Source organism: Engystomops pustulosus, chromosome 6, assembly GCF_040894005.1.
Source record: "Engystomops pustulosus chromosome 6, aEngPut4.maternal, whole genome shotgun sequence".
NCBI lineage: Eukaryota > Metazoa > Chordata > Amphibia > Anura > Leptodactylidae > Engystomops > Engystomops pustulosus.
Genome location: NC_092416.1, coordinates 103,488,433 through 103,507,731, shown reverse-complemented (window position 1 = coordinate 103,507,731; position 19,299 = coordinate 103,488,433). Strand labels below are relative to the sequence as shown.

At 41.9% G+C, this 19,299-nt stretch overlaps 1 protein-coding gene across 3 annotated transcripts in view; it reads right to left on the bottom strand.

Moving 5' to 3' along the window:
- The window catches only part of LOC140065819 (3-beta-hydroxysteroid sulfotransferase-like), a 132,860-nt gene that overhangs the window by 109,782 nt on the left and 3,779 nt on the right, over positions 1–19,299 (bottom strand). Inside the window, exon 1 of one of the 3 annotated variants that reach the window (XM_072113378.1) lies at positions 14,098–14,253. The exons of the other annotated variants lie outside the window; for them this stretch is intronic. The gene's annotated coding sequence lies outside the window, so the exon portion shown is untranslated. Of the gene's footprint in view, positions 1–14,097; positions 14,254–19,299 lie in introns of those variants that run through there. 3 annotated transcript variants of the gene reach the window in all.

Below are 19,299 nucleotides of genomic sequence, written 5' to 3'. Positions count from 1 at the left end.
CAGATTGTTGGAGATTCCGGATTACTGGAGTGGTCATGGAGAGTGATCCTCAAGAGTAGATTCAACAGCCTGGTAGTAGGTGCAGGCTGGGAGGTAGCTGTGTCCAGATATGGAAGCTGCAGCTTTGTCCTGGGTGTTCTGTGTGTAGCACAGAAGGTGTCTGCCACACTGTCTCTCTGGTCACTGACAGATGATGTGCTCTATGGGAGAGATGGGGTCTAGGAGCTGCTGTGTTGTGAGAGTATGTGCTCAAAAGCAAGGTTTAGGCCTAAGGGTGAAGACACACGTGGAGTTTTTAGGCCATTTTTGGGCCGTTTTTAGTTGTCCGTGTTTTCGAATTTGCGCAATTAAAAAAGGACAAAAACGGATGCGTTTTTTAACGCATGCGTTTTTAACGATCTGAAAACGCACTAACTAAAAACACCCAAAAACGGCCTAAAAACGCCACGTGTGTCTTCACCCTAAGGGTGCAGTCACACGTTGCAGTTAAAACTGCATCGCAATTAGTTTTAAGGTGGTTTTAGGTGCAATTTTGTCAATTTCACAGGTGAAAGACATGAACTGAATGGGTGAATTTGATTTTGAAGGAGAAAGCTGTTCCACAAATGTCATTCACCTGTTGATTTGATGTCTTTCACTTGTTAAAATAAGTAATACCACCTAAAACCAACCCAAAACTAATTGCGATGCAGTTTTAACTGCGACGTGTGACCGCACCCTAAATTAAACCCTGGTCAGGTGGTGCTCACTCTCCAATCATACTCCAGTTCACATGAAGGAATACAATTAGACAATAACTTTAGAAAGCTTAACCCGTGCCTGCACAGGCAGTATCTACAGCTGCTAATTACCTAACAACGACTGCATTACCTTAAAAGTGAGTTGATCAGACTTCTCTAGGGGGATCCTACAGGTAGAGGGCCTTATTCACAAGCACTCCCTTGCCTATATGTCGGCAGTGGTGTTGCATATAAAATACAGCTGACACCTGCCTGCTACTGCTGCGGTCGATGCCGGCACCAATTTCGGCAGTTAATCTGTTATGTGCGGTGGTCGAACCTGACCACGACACTTTACATTGCTGCCGATGGGCACTGCAATATTGACACTAGCATTGCAGTATATAGTATGAGCAATCAGACCCTTCAGAGCTAAAGTACCCCTGAGGGTCTGAAATAGTAGTAAAAAAAAACATTTAAAAGATTTTTAAAAAGTTAAATCTCAAATTATATGTTCACTAGAACATATATATATATATAAAAAAAAAAAAAAAAACATGTTGGGTAGTATTGTCCCAAAATGCCTGTGCTATCAAAATATAAAAAGAATATTTCTGGCTATGAGCACCATCATGGAAAATAGCGCCAAAATGTCTGCATGACCTATTTTTTGCCATTTTCCAACCATAAATATTTGAATAAAAAATTATTTAATGGTTTTATAGGTCCCAAATTGGTATACATTTTAATGGCAACATGTATCACAAAAAATGACACCTTACAAAGGTCCATAAACCAAACTAAGAAAAAGTTATTAGCCTTAGAATTTGGCAATATGGCAAATATTTTTCTGTACAAAAGATTTTTTTTAATCTACTAAAACCTAACTTAAATATTATATCTCGTTGTGAGATGGGATGACAGACTGGAGGGACATCACGCATTCGAGAGGGGACATCACATCTGACATCACAGGACCAATATGATCAGCAATCAGAGACTGAGGGGCGGCCAACATGTAAAAATGATGTCATCCCGTCGCGAGACGGGATGACAGACCCTCAGTACATTCCAGGATCACGAGGGGATATCCCCCCTCTGATATCACAAGACCAATCTGATTGGTCCTGTGATGTCGATCACTGCGATTGGGCTATCTGTACAGACTGGCCAATTATATCGATCAGAGACTGTGGGGGCAGATCCAAGCCTCTCCGTGCTCTCCAACGTCGTCATTCTGCATTTAGTAGTGTTGAAAAGCAGTGTGTCTTGAGATCTGTCCTTTATTGTGCACCATACACCCATCCCCCTCCTATTGTGATCCCATTTCCGTGTACTATCCCTCCCATACCGCACTTTTAAGTGCAAATTGTGTGGAGTAGGCGTTTTGTGGATAAGTAGGAGTTTTGTGGAGGAGTAGGCATTTTGATGAGGTGTAGGCAATTTGTGGAGGAGTAGGCATTTTGTGGAGGAGTAGGCATTTTGTGGAGGAGTAGGCATTTTGTGGAGGTGTAGGCATTTTGTGGAGGTGTAGGCATTTTGTGGAAGGGTAGGCATTTTGTGAAGGCGTAGGCGTTTTGTGGAGGTGTAGGCGTTTTATGGAGGCGTAGTGGTTCTGTGGAAGAGGCGCGTTCTGTGGAGGAGGCGGCGTTCTGTGGAGGAGGCGGCGTTCTGTGGAGGAGGCGGCGTACTGTGGAGGAGGTGTTTTGTGGAGGAGTAGTGGTTCTGTGGAGGAGGAGGCGTTTTGTAGAGGAGTAGTGGTTCTGTGGAGAAGGAGGCATTTTTTGGAGTAGTGGTTCTGTGTCTGTGGAGGATTAGGCGTTCTTTGGAGGAGTAGGTGTTCTGTTCTGTGCAGGAGTACGTGTTCTGTGTAGTTCTGTGTTATTCTACGGAGGTGTAGGTGTTGGTGTGGGTAGTTTTGTGTTATTCTGTGGAGGAGTAGGTGTTGTTCTGTGTAGTTCTGTGTTATTCTGTGGAGGAGTAGATGTTGTTCTGTGTAGTTCTGTGTTGTTCTGCGGAGGAGTAGATGTTGTTCTGTGTAGTTCTGTGTTGTTCTGCGGAGGAGTAGGTGTTGTTCTGTGTAGTTCTGCGGAGGAGTAGATGTTTTTCTGTGTAGGAGTAGTGGTTCTTTGGAGGAGGAGGTGTTCTGTGGAGGAGTAGGTGTTCTGTTCTGTGAAGGAGTAGGCGTTCTGTTGTCATTCTGTGTTGTTCTGCAGAGGAGTAGGTGTTCTGTGTAGTTCTGTCGAGGAGTAGGTGTTCTGTGTAGTTCTGTGTTGTTCTGTGGAGCAGTGGATGTTGTTCTGTGTAGTTCTGTGTTGTTCTGCGGAGGAGTAGGTGTTGTTCTGTGTAGTTCTGTGATGTTTTGTGGAGGAGAAGGTGTTTTTCTGTGTAGGTTGTGTACTATCATGTCCCAGAAGACATATACTGACTTGGAGGTATATAATTATATGGCCTCCGATATGGAGTCAACTAGTGGGGACATTTTATTTGTCTACCTCATCCTCCCAAAGTGAGTCTGAGGAACCCCCGAGAAGGCGCTTACCTAGTAGTGCTGAAGTGCCCGGGGCTTCTGCTGGAGAGCCCGGGACTTCTGCTGGAGAGCCCGGGACTTCTGCTGGAGAGCCCGGGACTTCTGCTGGAGAGCCCGGGACTTCTGCTGGAGTGTCCAGGACTTGTGAACCCCAATAACTATGCCCCTCAGGTCCCTGTTTTTACAGCCAGTTCTGGGATACAAAGAGACATGGCAGGGCTCGGACCAGTGGACTATTTTAAGTTTTGTTTTTAGTGAGGACCTAATTGGTCTGTTGGCATCCCAGACCAATATCTACGCTGCACAATATATTTCCCAAAATTCCACTTTTTATGCACAATCCCACAGGTGGACCCCTGTCAGTGCAGCAAAGATGGAGAAGTGTTGGGGCATAGTGCTTCTTATGGGACTTGTCAAAAACCCCACTATCAGGGACTATTGGAGCACAGACATACTGTACCACACCTTGATGTTCCACATGGCAATGAATAGGATGCACTTTGAAGCCATTCATAGGTTTTTGCATTTTGCTGACAATGCACAGTGCCCACCCAGAGATCACCCCAGTTATAATAGGCTGTATAAGGTTCGGCCCACATTAGACTGAGTGCCGGATTTATGGAACTGTATACTCCAAAAAGGCACATAACAGTGGCCGGGTTCCTGGTGCATTTTAAAGGGAGACTTCAGTTCCGCCAGTACCTGCCCAATAAGAGCACGAGGTATGACGTAAAGATGTATAAGCTGTGTGAGTGTGATTCAGGGTACATTTTAAGGTTCAGGGTTTATACACGATATAATATATATTAAACAAATTCTAGAAGATGGAAGGCTAAAAACCTTCTTCAAACTGAGAGAGGAATTTGGTTTTGAAGAGAATATGTGGTATACCTCCATATTACAAAAGATATGAAAATGTAATATCGTAGAGACTCCACTACAAATAAAATTAATATATGGCGCAATATTCTCTAAAATTAAAATTGCTAAGATCTATACAATTTTGAACAATAGCTATACCGGAAATGGAGAGAGATAATTGGGTGATGCTCCAGAGAGAATGCTCAAAAGCTGTTCTAACCCCAAGCAATAAAAAGATGCAATTTTTTATTTCCTATAGATTGTATTACACCCCCAGGAAATTTTCTCAATTTTATAGATCAAAAAATTCTAGATGCAATAGATGTGAGTTGAACATGGCGGATGATATACATGCATTTTGGCTTTGTGAGAAAATAAGAGGATTTTGGGGGAGGGTGGTACTGGAGATAATAGACTTAAAGAAAATAAAAGGTATTCTTAATTTCGAAACATGTATCCTGGGGTTGTTAGAAAAGAATAATGCACCGGTTAATAATAATATAGCAGTGAAGAAACTTCTATTGACAGAAAGATATTGTATAGTGAAAATTTGGATTATGGTAGACCCACCCACACAAGAAATGTGGATTAGTGTGACAAATAAAATGCTGCAAATTGAAAGGTCCACAATGTATCAAAGCGGTAGGAGGATGATGCAAAGATTTGATCAAATATGGAGGATATGGAATTACATATTTTCCTGAGAAGGAGATATTCTGGTAAAGTGGAGGGTAAGGTGGTGGAGGCAGGGTAAGGTAATTGGGTAGATAGGCAGAGTTTAAGGTTTTGAGTGAGAGAAGGGAAGAGAGGAGAAAGGAATGGGGTTTGGTGGTTTATTTTAGGGGGGGGGGGGGAGTTGGAAGTGAGTAGTAGTGTAGAGGGGCATTATGTAAACAACGCTCAAAACAGATTAGATAGAGATAAAGAATTAATGAGGGGATGCAACGGCCAGATACAAGAGATACAAACTTTTCATACAGTGAAATAAACTTTTTGGATACAACCATAAAAATCCAAAATAACTGTATCCAGACATCCCTATTTCAAAATCTAACTGATTGGTTTTCAGAGATGGGACAGCTTTCACCCTAAACACACTGTATAAAAATATCCATCATCTACAGCCAGGCCATCCAATATATATATATATAAATATATATATATATATATGTACACTCACCGGCCACTTTATTAGGTAAACCTGTCCAACTGCTCGTTAACACTCAATTTTTAATTTCTGATCAGCCAATCACATGGCGGTAACTCAGTGCATTTAGGCATGTAGACATGGTCAAGACAATCTCCTGCAGTTCAAACCGAACATCAGTATGGGGAAGAAAGGTGATTTGAGTGCCTTTGAACGTGGCATGGTTGTTGGTGCCAGAAGGGCTGGTCTGAGTATTTCAGAAACTGCTGATCTACTGGGATTTTCACGCACAACCATCTCTAGGGTTTACAGAGAATGGTCCGAAAAAGAAAAAACATCCAGTGAGCGTCAGTTCTGTGGGCGGAAATGCCTTGTTGATGCCAGCGGTCAGAGGAGAATGGGCAGACTGGTTGGAGCTGATAGAAAGGCAACAGTGACTCAAATCGCCACTCGTTACAACCAAGGAAGGCAGAAGAGCATCTCTGAACGCACAGTACGTCGAACTTTGAGGCAGATGGGCTACAGCAGCAGAAGACCACACTGGGTGCAACTCCTTTCAGCTAAGAACAGGAAACTGAAGCTACAATTTGCACAAGCTCATCGAAATTGGACAGTAAAAGATTGGAAAAATGTTGCCTGGTCTGATGAGTCAGAATTTGGCGTCAACAACATGAAAGCGTGGATCCATCCTGCCTTGTATCAACGGTTCAGGCTGGTGGTGCTGGTGTCATGGTGTGGGGAATATTTTCTTGGCACTCTTTGGGCCCCTTGGTACCAATTGAGCATCGTTGTAATGCCACAGCCTACCTGAGTATTGTTGCTGACCATGTCCATCCCTTTATGACCACAATGTACCCAACATCTGATGGCTACTTTCAGCAGGATAATGTGCCATGTCATAAAGCTGGAATCATCTCAGACTGGTTTCTTGAACATGACAATGAGTTCACTGTACTCAAATGGCCTCCACAGTCACCAGATCTCAATCCAATAGAGCATCTTTGGGATGTGGTGGAACGGGAGATTCGCATCATGGATGTGCAGCCGACAAATCTGCGGCAACTGTGTAATGCCATCATGTCAATATGGACCAAAATCTTCCAGCACCTTGTTGAATCTAGGCCACAAAGAATTGAGGCAGTTCTGAAGGCAAAAGGGGGTCCAACCCGTTACTAGCATGGTGTACCTAATAAAGTGGCCGGTGAGTGTATGTGGATAAGGTATCCGCCTAGTGATATATAAAAAGTATGATATGGAATTACTATGTTAAATATTGTTTAATTTTTTATTATTTCAATAAAATGTATTTAAAAAAAAAAGGTTCAGGGTTTATAAAGGGAAGGACTCTAGAAGAGTACCCCTGAATGCTCCCCCTTCCTGGGAATTGCTGGAAAGATAGTTTGGGATTTGGTACACTCACTATTGGACCAGGTCTCCCGACTCAGTATTGTGTGTTAGGTACAAGGACAAGAGGAATGTCGTTGTACTAACTACAATACATGGGCACACCACTACCCCTGCCCCTGTACGAGGTACCAGTGCAGAAGCCACCAAGCCGGACTGTATTTTGGATTATAATAGGTACATGGGAGGGGTGGACTTGTCGGACCAGGTACTTCAGCCATACAACGCCATGCAGAAGTCAAGGGTGTGGTACAAGAAGCTGACCATGCACATCATGCAGATAGTACTATACAATGCTTACATGTTACATCGATGTGCAGTCCAGAGGGGAACTTTCCTGAAATTTCAGGCAGTTGATTTTTAGTGATCAGGTAGGAGGGAGGGTGGTGCTAGTCCGCCTGGAAGCGAGGCCACATCACGCATAGTACCAGGGCACGCATAGTACCAGGGCAGCAATTTCCAGGAGAAATTCCCCAAACTCCAGCAAGGGAAGGAATCAGAAACGGGTGTGCTCCAAAAGGGGCATAAGGAGGGAATCCATATACTAGTGTGATACCTTTCCTGGCAAACCAGGGTTATGTATGAAGGAGTGTTTCAGGATTTACCACACGTCCCTGGATATATAATTGTACCCGGAAGCACTCTCACACAGCTTATACATCATGACGCATGCCGCACCTTCCCTGCTGAGCTCTGCCATGTGCCCAATTAAATGGCTGTGCTGCAAATGCCATTCTCTTCCGTACCCTCCCATTTACCATACCCATAATAATCCGCAGAATGAGTGTTTATCCAAAGTGGCATGAGTTCATTTGTTATTACAATGGCACATTTGAGAAAACAATGCGATTTCGACACTGCCTCATTCAATTTGTATTACATTTGGGCCAGCATCTCAGGGGGTTAAAATGCTCATACAACCCTAGATAACTCCTTTAAAGTATTTGCTTTCCTAAAACAGGGTAACTTGGGGGTTTCTATTGTACTGCTACCTCAGGGGCAACCCAGCACCAGTCAAGTGAAAACAGAGCTCCAAAAGCAAAATGTCACTCCTTCCATTCTCTGCCCTGCTGTGTGCCCAGCCTGTCAATTATTGGCACATGTGTGGTATTGCCATGTTCAGGACAACCAGTAGAATGATTTTTGGGGTGTTTGTCTAAAGTGCCATAGGTTCGGCACAATATACTAGGCACTAAAATGACATGTTTTAGATAAAAACTCAATTTTTACTCTGCACCATTTACTTTGCATTAGATTTTGGCCAGCACTTTGGGGGTTTACATGCTCACCACTAACATAAACCAAACCTCACACAGAGGGGAAAGAAAAACAACTTGACCCTTTGGGGTATAAGCTCTTGGTGGATAAGGGTAAGGAGCCAACAATTAATTTACAAAAAGTTGCCTGGCTTAGGACCAAAATAAACCCTTTCTATCCACCAGGGCTGTAGTGTATAATTAAAATATAACCTTTATTCAACTGTTATTAAAGAACAGTGCAGTGAAGAATTAAAAGTACAAACAGACAGCGTCCTAACTTGATAATATTCAAGGATACATACTATCCTATATGCGACAATGTATTTAGATCAAGGTGTTTGATCATTCCACCCCAATGTAACGATCAGAGCATGGATTGCGGATAGTGCTAACCCTATTTGTCCCTATGTAGAAGATAGACCAAAATAGATAAAGGTACTATCACTCTCTAGAGCAGTGGTGGCGAACCCATGGCACGGGTGCCAGAGGCGGCACTCGGAGCCCTCTCTGTGGGCACCCAGGCCATCTCCCCAGAATAAAGTTTACCAGACAGGGCTCAAAGAATGCTGTCCCAACAATTCTTCCTGTACATAGGGACCCTGGAGAGAAGCTGCAATAGCCCAAATTTGCCCTCCTCCTTTCAACTGCGTTGGTGTCCTCAGCAATAAATAAAGTGCTGCCACTTTGCCATAAATAAGTAGCTTTTGGTTGAAGTTTGGGCACTCATGAGCTAAAAGGTTTGCCATCACTTTCCTAGAGTAACACCTATCATACGGTCCCTAGGGGCTCATAACAATTTTTAATTGTTAAAAATCAATAAACACATCAGCTAAGCCCACCCAACATGTTTCGCCTGAACTGGCGTCATCAGGGGTTTGGGGCTGACTGCGGCATGTATAGTATCAGTGCAAAGCTTATATAACCTACTACTCTCTGATCAAAATCCTGCATCATGAGGCAGATGAGGTGAGTACCAATGAAGCATAATTTAAGATCAAGTAGCGCGATAAAATTAGTAAAGTCGCGGCGGATAAGTAAAAAAAAAAACACCGCATCATACTTGGCGCCGGATGTTTAGATCTATAGGTTGAAGACGTCAGATGACCTTGTCGCATTTTTCCTACGACATCTAAGGTCAGATGCATGCGTAGTGTCGCCAAGTGTCACTCCGAAGAACAAAGGAGACGGCACCTGCGCATTGAGGGTATTGGGTACCGCATGACGAACAGATAGAAGTTGGCGCCTGCGCATTAGGGATCCGGACGCTCTATCATTGATATTAGAATAGAATATATTTTTTTATATTAACGTGAGGCAGTAGAAAAATAACACATCATCTACAGAATAGCAGATACAGATAGCTTCCATGGTAAACTTGAAAACTAATTAGTTAAAAGTTGAAAAGTATAAATATGTATCATCTGCATATAGTATCTCGCATGTAATCAGTATCATATTAGTTCCTTATATACATCAGATCATTTGAGTAAGGTTTATATAAAAATATTAGCAGTTCTGCCAGTTTTCTTCAGGATACTACCTGTTCTTATTGTCATAAAGTATTTGCTGTATTTATACTCTAAAGAGCTGCACCAAATAGAGATATTAATTATATTTGTATTATTCTGTTGTCTTAAATTTTATTAAATTGCTGCTTGTACTAAGTAACTGTATGGTATAGAGTCAAAGAAAGGGTGAGAATGAGAAGCCCTCATTCAGTCCCTTTGGGGACAGGCTCTCAAGCCTAAAAATCCACTTAGCTTCTTCTTTCAGAAATTTTTTGTCAAGATCTCCTCTTCGTGGGCCCAATTTCACATGTTGCCCCAAAACTATACATTCCAAGTTTCCGCCATGTACCAATCTAAAATGGCGAGAGATAGGTGTATCCTCACCATTTCGGATGGTACTTAAATGTTTAGAAATTCTCCTGCGAAATTCCTGGGTTGTCTTCCCTACATAAAGTTTAGGGCAAGAAGCGCTGGCAATATAGACTATTCCTGAACTACGACAGTTAAAAAATTGTCGAATGGTAAAAGTCTTATTGTCCACCGGATTTTTGAACTCCTTCACTCTCGGCAAAAAAGGACGAAAGGAGCAATTGCCACAGCGGTGTGACCCAATAGCGGCTTGGGTAAATGCTCACCACAACCCCAGATAAATTCTTTGAGGGGTCTAGTTTCCTAAATGGTGACATCTTTGTTGTTTTATTGTACTGTTACTTCAGGGGTTCTTCAAGAACACTGTGGCACCACAAAACAATTGCAGCCAAATTTGCCTTCCAAAAACCCAATAGCACTAACTCTGCTCTGGACATCGCTGTGTGACGAAACAGCAGTTGACATCCACATGTCTGGTATTGCCGTACTTGGAACAAGCAAGCCAAAAATTTTGGAATCTATATTTACCCCAATTTTTTTCTGAATGTGACCATTTTAGGGCTAAATATAAAAAAAATCTCAGTCAAAAATTTAAATTTCAAAATTTCCAATCCATTATTGTTTGCTTCCAGAGAAAGAATTAAAGGGTTAACAGACTTCTAAAATGCTTATTTGAATAGTTTGAGATGTTAGGTTCATAAAATGGTGTTACGTGTGGGGTTATATACCGTAGTACAATAGCCTATAAAGGGCACTCCAAACTGAATTAATCACCAAAAATGTAGCATTTTTCAAATCTCTTGAAAATCTGAGAAGTTCCTACTAAAACTTGAAACCTTCTCACTTCTGTAAAAAAAAAATGGAAACGTAAAACAAATTATGAAAATAAAAAGAAGACCACCGGTAAAAGGTTTCTACAAAAAAATTGTGGTGTGACTTTTTGTCTAAAAAGTAGAACATTTGAAACTTTGAAAATTTTTTTTTTCAAATTCTTCCTAAATTATTGAATTTTTACCCCCCTCAAAACAAAAAGATCACCAAAATGATACTACTAACATAAACTGCAATGTCTCACAAGAAAACAATCTCAATCACAGGGATACCTTAAAGTGTTAAAAAGTTATTACAACAGGAAGATAAGCTGGTCAAATTTTAAAAAAAGGACTGAGTCTTAACCTACAAACAGGCTGCCTCCTTAAGGGGTTAATTCACTTATGGTATCCCCTTTTTTATCTAGGTCCGTTTTTGTAAACACTTATATTCCGTGTTATTTAAACCAGTGACCAAATTTATACTTACCCTTTCATCAGTGTCCTATGTGTGCACCGGTAGTCTTCCCTCACTGCACGCAATCTCGGTTTTCTGCACATGTGTGATAGCCTGGGCAAGGTCTGAATTGACCTCAGACCGGGACCTTGCACATGCACATTTGCCATCTTTCATTAGGGCAGGAGTGCATCCTCAGATGTGCCGTTAATTAGGATCACTGTGACCACCAACATACACCCTCTTAACTCTAGACCCAATCGCTAATATGGTGCCATGGCGCCACCCTGCCAACTATTGCTTGACCATTCAATTACAAATCTCTAATATACACTTAGTAGTTACGCTTCCTGAGCAGACATAGATAAAATGTGTGTAGCAGTGTACGTACTCATAAAAACAAATAACACATTCTCTAATTCACTGTTATTAACAAAAGTACATTTCACAGATATAACTCCAACCTGTCTCCATTAGCCCTTGTCTACACAATTTCACTTGCCCCTGGATACAACCTTGTAACTTCTGACATAGGGTCAGGGACGCCATTTTGGATTTCTGTGTGACGCCGTGCAGCTGAGCTTTTATCTCTCTCTATGTTGCCTGCACTATAACCCCACCCCCTGCAGTCTAGGATGGAGCTCACAGACACTCACTTCATGCCAGCAAACACCTCATATGGTGAGAAGAGAGAAGCTGCAAGCTGCAGGCAAATAAGTTATCCTGGGCAAAGGGTAGACAGGCACATATCTATGAGAACAGATATGTAGCAGAGCTGACAGCGTGTCATATCCATCTCATCATCTCATCTCTGATCTGTCTCCTGTCTCTTTCTATGTGTCAGATACTAATACAATTGTCAGAAGGTAAATTAAAGTGTATATAATTCTGTACCCTGATAATCTGTCAGGCACCAGGGGTAGTGGACCCAATGACATAAGCCAACACCTGGGAGCAGAGTCTAAGTGGCACCCGGTTTTCACCAGAGCCCGCCGCAAAACAGGTTTGAGGCAGAGATGTAGTCGTGGGGAGGCAGGAAGTCAGGACATGCAGCAAGGGATCAGGGTCAGGCATGTAGCAGAAGGTCAGGACAGGCAGCACAGGAGCAAAGTCAGGGACGGAATCAATGTCACAACAGGAAATCACAATAAACGCAGAGGGCATAGGGCACAAGCTTTCTATTAGGCATAAGGCACGAAGATCCGACAGGGCATAAGGGAAGGGGCTGGCTATTTATTACGTACCATGTGGCCAGTACCAATTAGTGGTGCGCTGGTCCTTTAGATTTTACAGAGCCTGCATGCAAACTCACTAGGTGCCAGGGATGCACACGCCAACCCGTGGGAGACACCGCTGGAGCGCGGAGAGGTAAGGGAGACCGCAGCCTGCACGGAGGGGCACACGGAGGCACAAGGGTGACCACACTGTCAGCTCACAGAACTAAATGGATCATAATGTGTCTGCTGAGATCATCACTGAGTGATAAGAGTAAAATTGTAAAGTAAGGGGTTAAAAAGATCTTTATTGTGTAAACAACACTAGGGGATTGAACGTTTTGAATTTTATTTAGTGGGAAAACCCCTTCAATCTCTATGCATTGCATTATTGTTGACACCTAGTGGTCTCTTTGTTGCACTTGCTCACATCTTTTTATGGCTTCTTCTATTTTATGGTCTTGAAAGTAATATATATTTTTTTATAATTGTGCCTTAATAAAGTGATGGTTTTATATAGTCTGCTCTTACAATGGTCTTTTGTTGAGGTTGAGGTCCACTATTTGTCTGGGGATTACAATGTGTTGATCTGGGATGCCTCCATATTTTCAATCTTGGATCATGTCAGCCTAAGCATTTAGCACAATCTAGCAGGCTTCTACTGAAAGCAGCTCCGGGGTCCTTCAGACGACCTCAGGGCTACCATAGCAATGATGGGCACCTCAGGATGGTGCACGTAGGGTGGCGATCGTCTCAGTAGTGCTCTGTAGGCGCAGCGGTCACTATGACCACGGCATCAATAGGGTTAAAAAAACGGGATCACAATACTTGCAGAATTATGTCAAGGTGTGAGAAGGGGTTAAATCCCCAACGAAGGCGCTATATTGGGCGGATCATTGTTCCCTGTCATTTCTATGACAGCCTGGAGTCTTTATGAGACTGCATGACCTGTCATTAGAAGACATCTTTTATGGCCTGGGTATTACATATTACAGGGCATGACAAATCATATCCAATACTGCCAACTACTGCAAAATAGCATTGGGGTGGAGGGTCTAAAAAACCCCTAGAATTCACTCTGCATCATTAAGGGCTTATTGAATCGACGGCTCAGATAACGAATGTTGGGGAAAGGGAGGGGGCACAGAACGACAGGACTAGGGATCTCTCATCTCTAATTCCTGCAGTCTATTTACACCATGTGGTTTACAGCTACTGGGACAGTAAGTGTATAAATGTATATTTCAGTGCATACATGGGTGAGCATAAGTGTATAAATGTGTGTATGTATGTAAAAGTTTATACATGGAGTATACAGCCCCATTCATAACTTTGATATGGGGCCCTGCTTCTCCTAGTTACGCCCCTGGATAAAACTGACCAGCAACAGAGCTCCTAAGAATGTCTAAAATCTTGTGCACAAACCCTGCCTAAAGATAAAGCTCTCCCATTAAGTTTGTTAGAATACTGCAATATTCTGCAAGCTCTATTTTAATCTAATTATGAGCACTTTATTAAAACAATCCAATAACTGTAAATTCTATTGAAACTTGCAGATTATTTCTATGATCTACAAAAATACACAAAGTACACAATTGATTATTGATATATGCATAAGTAGTTAATAAACATTAATAACATGTAAACCATTTGAATGAACTCATATTAAGCTGTCTAATTTGAAATATATTTTACATACATTATAGCAAGAAAAGGCAGTCACAAAACAGTTAAAAATATCATCTTAATAAGTATTTGGCTAAATAAACACCATATTGTACAGTGTAAAATACATTCTTTTATATAATGGTTCTGCTTACCTGATAGATTAGCAAAGTGTAGAAATGTTCACTTCTAAAAGCAAAACCCTAAACCGGAAGTCACAGTACAGCTTCAGCTTGTATTGTGAGAAAGGGGCTGTGAATGGGGGAAACCTTTTATACATCACGTTTTACTACTAAGGAATGTGGTCAAGGTTTCTGCACTGTCATTGACAGGCACTCCCCTAGAGTCTGCAAAGTATGTTTTAACCTTTATCACCCATGAGCACATTTATTATCAGTGTAACTGAAGTGTATCTCCAAACCTAAAGATCTCACAGTTAGCTCTTTAGTTAAAGTTAAAACTGCATCTCCAGTTAAATATTTTATATATTTGTAAACACTATATTACAAATAGTTTTATAAATAGAAAACCTTAACTGCAAGGCATAGATAGTGAAAAGAACACAGATAAAGGAGAGATTCATCTAGTATTGGAATTAAGAATGTGAGACTATGATCATTTTGCAATCATCTATTCTATCTCATAAATAGTGATGAGCAATCCCAAATCGCCAAATTTGGATTGAATTTGATGGGTTCAACAGACACCACTGTTCGTGCTTCGTGATTGTGTTAATGAAAAGTCACCAAGCTGGTTGATTGACTTATGAGCAGCCAATCAACAAACTTCCAGCTCCTTTGCAATCAAAGGCATGTCCACTGTGGGCCAGGCGAGACATGTGACCAGGGTCAGACTGGCCTACAGATGGGCCCATATGCCTATAGCTCCTCCCCTTAAAGTGCTGACTTCATCCCCCGCCACCATTGACTCCGCCCCTTTTGGCAGTGTCTAGAGAGGGCACAGATAGAGACGAATAACCGGATGGTGAAAAGAGCTATTGGCTCTCTGCATCCTCACTGTTTTCCTGTAGCTGTGATGCCGGCAGATGTGGAGTGATGATGTCATTATCTGCCGGCATCACAGTACAGAGGCCCATCATCTCCCCTGTCACAATATGAGGAATAAATGAGGGGGAGGTGAGAGGTCACAATATGTGGGGGAGGTGAGGCACCAAAATATGAAGGGGAATGATAAGAGGCCACAATATGCAGGGGAGAATAGAAACCACAATATGAGGAGGAAGTGAGAGAACACAATATGAGGGGCAGGTGAGAGATCATAATATGAGGGGCAGGTGAGGAGCCGCAATATGAAGGGGAGATGAGAGGCCACAATATGAGGGGGTGGTGAGAGGTCACAATATGAGGAGGAGATGAGAGGAGGCCACAATATGAGGGGAGGATGATAGGAGCCACAATATGAGGGGGAGATGAGATTTCACAATATGAAGGGGAGATGATAGGCCGCAATATGAGGGGCAGATGAGAGAAGGCTACAATATGATGAGGAAATGAGAGGATGCACAATATTACGGAGAGATGAGGGCCCACACTGTGAGAATAAAGTGGGAGGTCACAATATGAAGAGGAGGCGATGGACCACAATATGAGGGGGAGATGACAGAAAGGTACATTATGTTGAGTAGATGAGACTGTCCACAATATGAGTGAGGGATTAAGGGCCACACTATGGAGATGAGGTGAGAGGTCACAATATGAGGGAAAAATGAGCGGCCACAATATGAGGGGGAGATGACAGAAAGCTACAATATGTGGAAAAGATGGGAGGGGCCACAATATGAGAGGGAGATTAGGGGCCACACTATAAGGATGAGGTGAGAGGCCATAATATGAGGGGGAAAAGAGGGGCGAGAATATGTGGGAGAAATGAGGGACCAGAAAATGAGGGGGAGGTGAGAGTTCACAATATGAGAGGAGATTTGGGGCCACAATATGAAGGGGAGATGAGGCCACAATATGGTGGGGGTGGTGAGAGGCCATAATATGAGGGGATATTTATAGGCCATAATATAAGCGGAAGATGAGAGGGGCCACAATATGAGCGGGAGATGAGAGGAGGCCACAAGATGAGCGGTGACAATTTCAGGGGAAATAAGAGACAACAATATGAGTGGGAGGTGATTTGCCACAATATGAGAGGGAGGTGATTTGCCACAATATGAGAGGGAGGTGAGAGGTCATAATATGAAGGGGAGATGAGAGAAGGCTACAATATGAGGATGAGATGAGGGTCAGCAATATGATGGGGAGATGAGGGGCCACACAATGAGAATGAGGTGAGAGGCCACAATATGAGCATTCGCTGCGTTTTCTTGTGGGCTTGGATTTACGGCTTTCACTGTGCGCCCCAAATGACATGTCTACTTTATTCTTTGGGATGGTGTGATCACGGGGATACCAAATTTGTATAGGTTTTATAATGTTTTCATACATTTACAAAAATTAAAAACTTGTGTAGAATTTTTTTTTTATTTTGCAATCTTCTGGCGCTAATAACTTTTTTATAATTCAGTGTACAGAGCTGTGGGTGGTATCTTTTTCTGTGACTTTTGGTGAAGTTTTCAATGCTACCATTTTTAGGACTGTACGACTTTTTACAGATTTTTTTATATTTTCCAAAATGGAAAAAAAAGTGCCATTTTCGACTTTGGGCTCTAGTTACGGGGTTAAATGCAGTGAAAAACTGCTATTATATTTTAATAGAACAGGCATTTTTGGATGCGGCGATACCTAATGTGTTTGTGATTTTTACTTTTTAGGACAAGGGGGGTGATTTGATTTTTAGATTTTATTATAACATTTTTTTTTTACTTTTACTATTTTTCAGACTCCCTAAGGTACTTTAACCCTAGGTTGTCCGATTGATCCTATCATACACTGCCATACTACTGTATGGCAGTATATGGGGATATTCCTCCTCATTCATTACAGTGTGCTGATGGCACATTGTAATGAAAGGGTTAAAGTGAGACAGCCTCGGGTCTTCAGAAGACCCAAGGCTGTCATGGTGACGGATGACGTCACAGGGAGCGACGATCCTCGGCAAGATGGTGGCGCCCATGTGCTGCCATCTTTTTGAAAATCGCTGGTAACTTTGCTGGCTGCGATGTGCAAGCGTTACAGGTAAGTCTTAGCTGCGATATGCAGCAAAGCGTTACCGGCTATGGAGAGGGCTCAGCCCGTGAGCCCTCTCCTTGCACCCGCAGCCGACCCGCTACATGCGATTACGTCACGGGTTGTGAAAGGGGTAAGCTGCATGCACATTATGTGTTTGCATCGTGTTTTAAAATACATTGCAAAACACATCTCAAACATCAATAAATATTGATGTGCTTTGGTATGCATTTTATCTAATGCATTTCCTGTGCCTTTCAAACTGCAATGAAAACACATTCTATAAACGTGACCACGGAGCAGTAGGTGGGCCACCAAAATCAATTTCACTGGTGGGCAGCAGGCTCCGCAGTCTGAACCTGCATGTGAGTCTGCAGTATAAGAGCAGGGTCATATGTCAAGATGCCATTATACACAGTAGACAGAGCTAGGGAGAAGTTGCTGCTGTTCACAGGGTCAGATAGACATGGACTTCTCAGATACTAATGATTGCTATTCACATGGGTAGAGACAGGATGCTGTGATTAGGGCCAGATGGAAATCTGAAATAACTGTCCTTTTTAAGGCACTGAGAATAATTGCATTGAGATACAGATACCTGCTATAATGCAGTACCAGACTAAGTACTATCAGCATTTTTACCATCATCCAGCAATATCTTAAAGTCACACTCTCAACATAGTTTGAGGTTACATCAAAATCTTAAAGGTGCTGGTGCTGCATAGTTTATTGGTCCATCAAAATCTGAAAGTTGCCATTATAGTTTACAGTTGCATCTAAATATGAAAGGGGCTGTTACTGTATAGCTTTCCAGTCCATCAAATTTTAAAGGTGCTGTTGCTTTATAGTTAGCAGTTCCAGCCTCATCCTGTTTTGAAGGGAACCTGTCACCAGGGACCTCATTTTTACTAAAGACAGATGCAAAAGCCCATTACAGCTGCATTGCAAATATGCATTTTTGCTTTCTCTAAGCATTTGCATTACAGTATAATAGTGTGTTATAAGTTACCTTGCACCCTGACATAATCCTCTGTGTAGTCCCAGGGGTTGGGCTTTGGTTTGGATGCATTTCAAAAAACAACATGTGACTTGTCTGCAGACTGCTAAGCTGTTGGCTCCGACAGTAGGGAGGTGCTGTACAGGAGCACAAAGGTGGGGGGATCAAGAGCTGACGGGTAATCCTCTGGGACTACTCAAGGATGCAAGGTAAATTATATCACACAATTATATTGTAATGCAAATGCTTTGAGAAAGCAGGAAGGCAGATTTGCAATGCAGCTGTAATGGGCTTCTGTAACATTTAGTGAAAATGAGGTCTCTGGTGATGGGTTACCTTTAACCCCTTAACGCTGAAGCCACTTTTCACCTTCCTGACACGGCCCATTTTTTAAAATCTGACATGTGTCTATTTAAGTGGTTATAACTTTGGAACGCTTTAACATATCCAGTTGATTTTGAGATTGTTTTTTTGTGACACATTGTACTTCATGCTGGTTGAGAAATTTAATCAATATATTTAGTATTTATTTATGAAATAAATGGAAATTTGGCAAAAATTTTGAAAAAAACAATGTTTTCCAAATTCAAAATTTTCTACTTTTTGGAAAGTTGGTCATATCACTAAAATAACTTGATAACTAACATTTTCCATATGTTTGCTTTAACTTGGCATCATTTTTCAAACATCTTTTCCTTTATTTTGGATGTTAGGAGGCTTATAACTTTAGGTGCAATTTTTCAGATTTTCATGAAAATCACCAAAACCTACTTTTGGAGGGTCAATTTAGTTAGAAGTGACTTTATAAGGCCCACATGACAGAAACCCCCCACAAATGACACCATTTTAGAAACTACACCCCTCAAAATATTCAAAACAACCTTTGTGAATTTTGTTAACCCTTTGAGCGTTTCATGAGCGTGAAATATAAATGAAAGTGAAATTAGAGAAATGTAATTTTATCTTACTATAGATTCATTGAACACTAAAATTTGCACCTTCACAATGGGTTAAAAAGGAAAATGCATTTTACAATGTTGAGGGCAATTCCTCTTGAGTATGCCAATACCCATTTTGTCCCTGTAGCCTGCTGTACGGGCACAGGGGGGCACTTGGAATGGAAAGAGCGTTGTTTCGTTTTTGCAGGGCAAAAAGGCTGAAAAAGTTTTCATGTGTCAGGATGCATTTGGAGAGCCATAGTGGTACCAAAACAGAGGAAAGCCCCA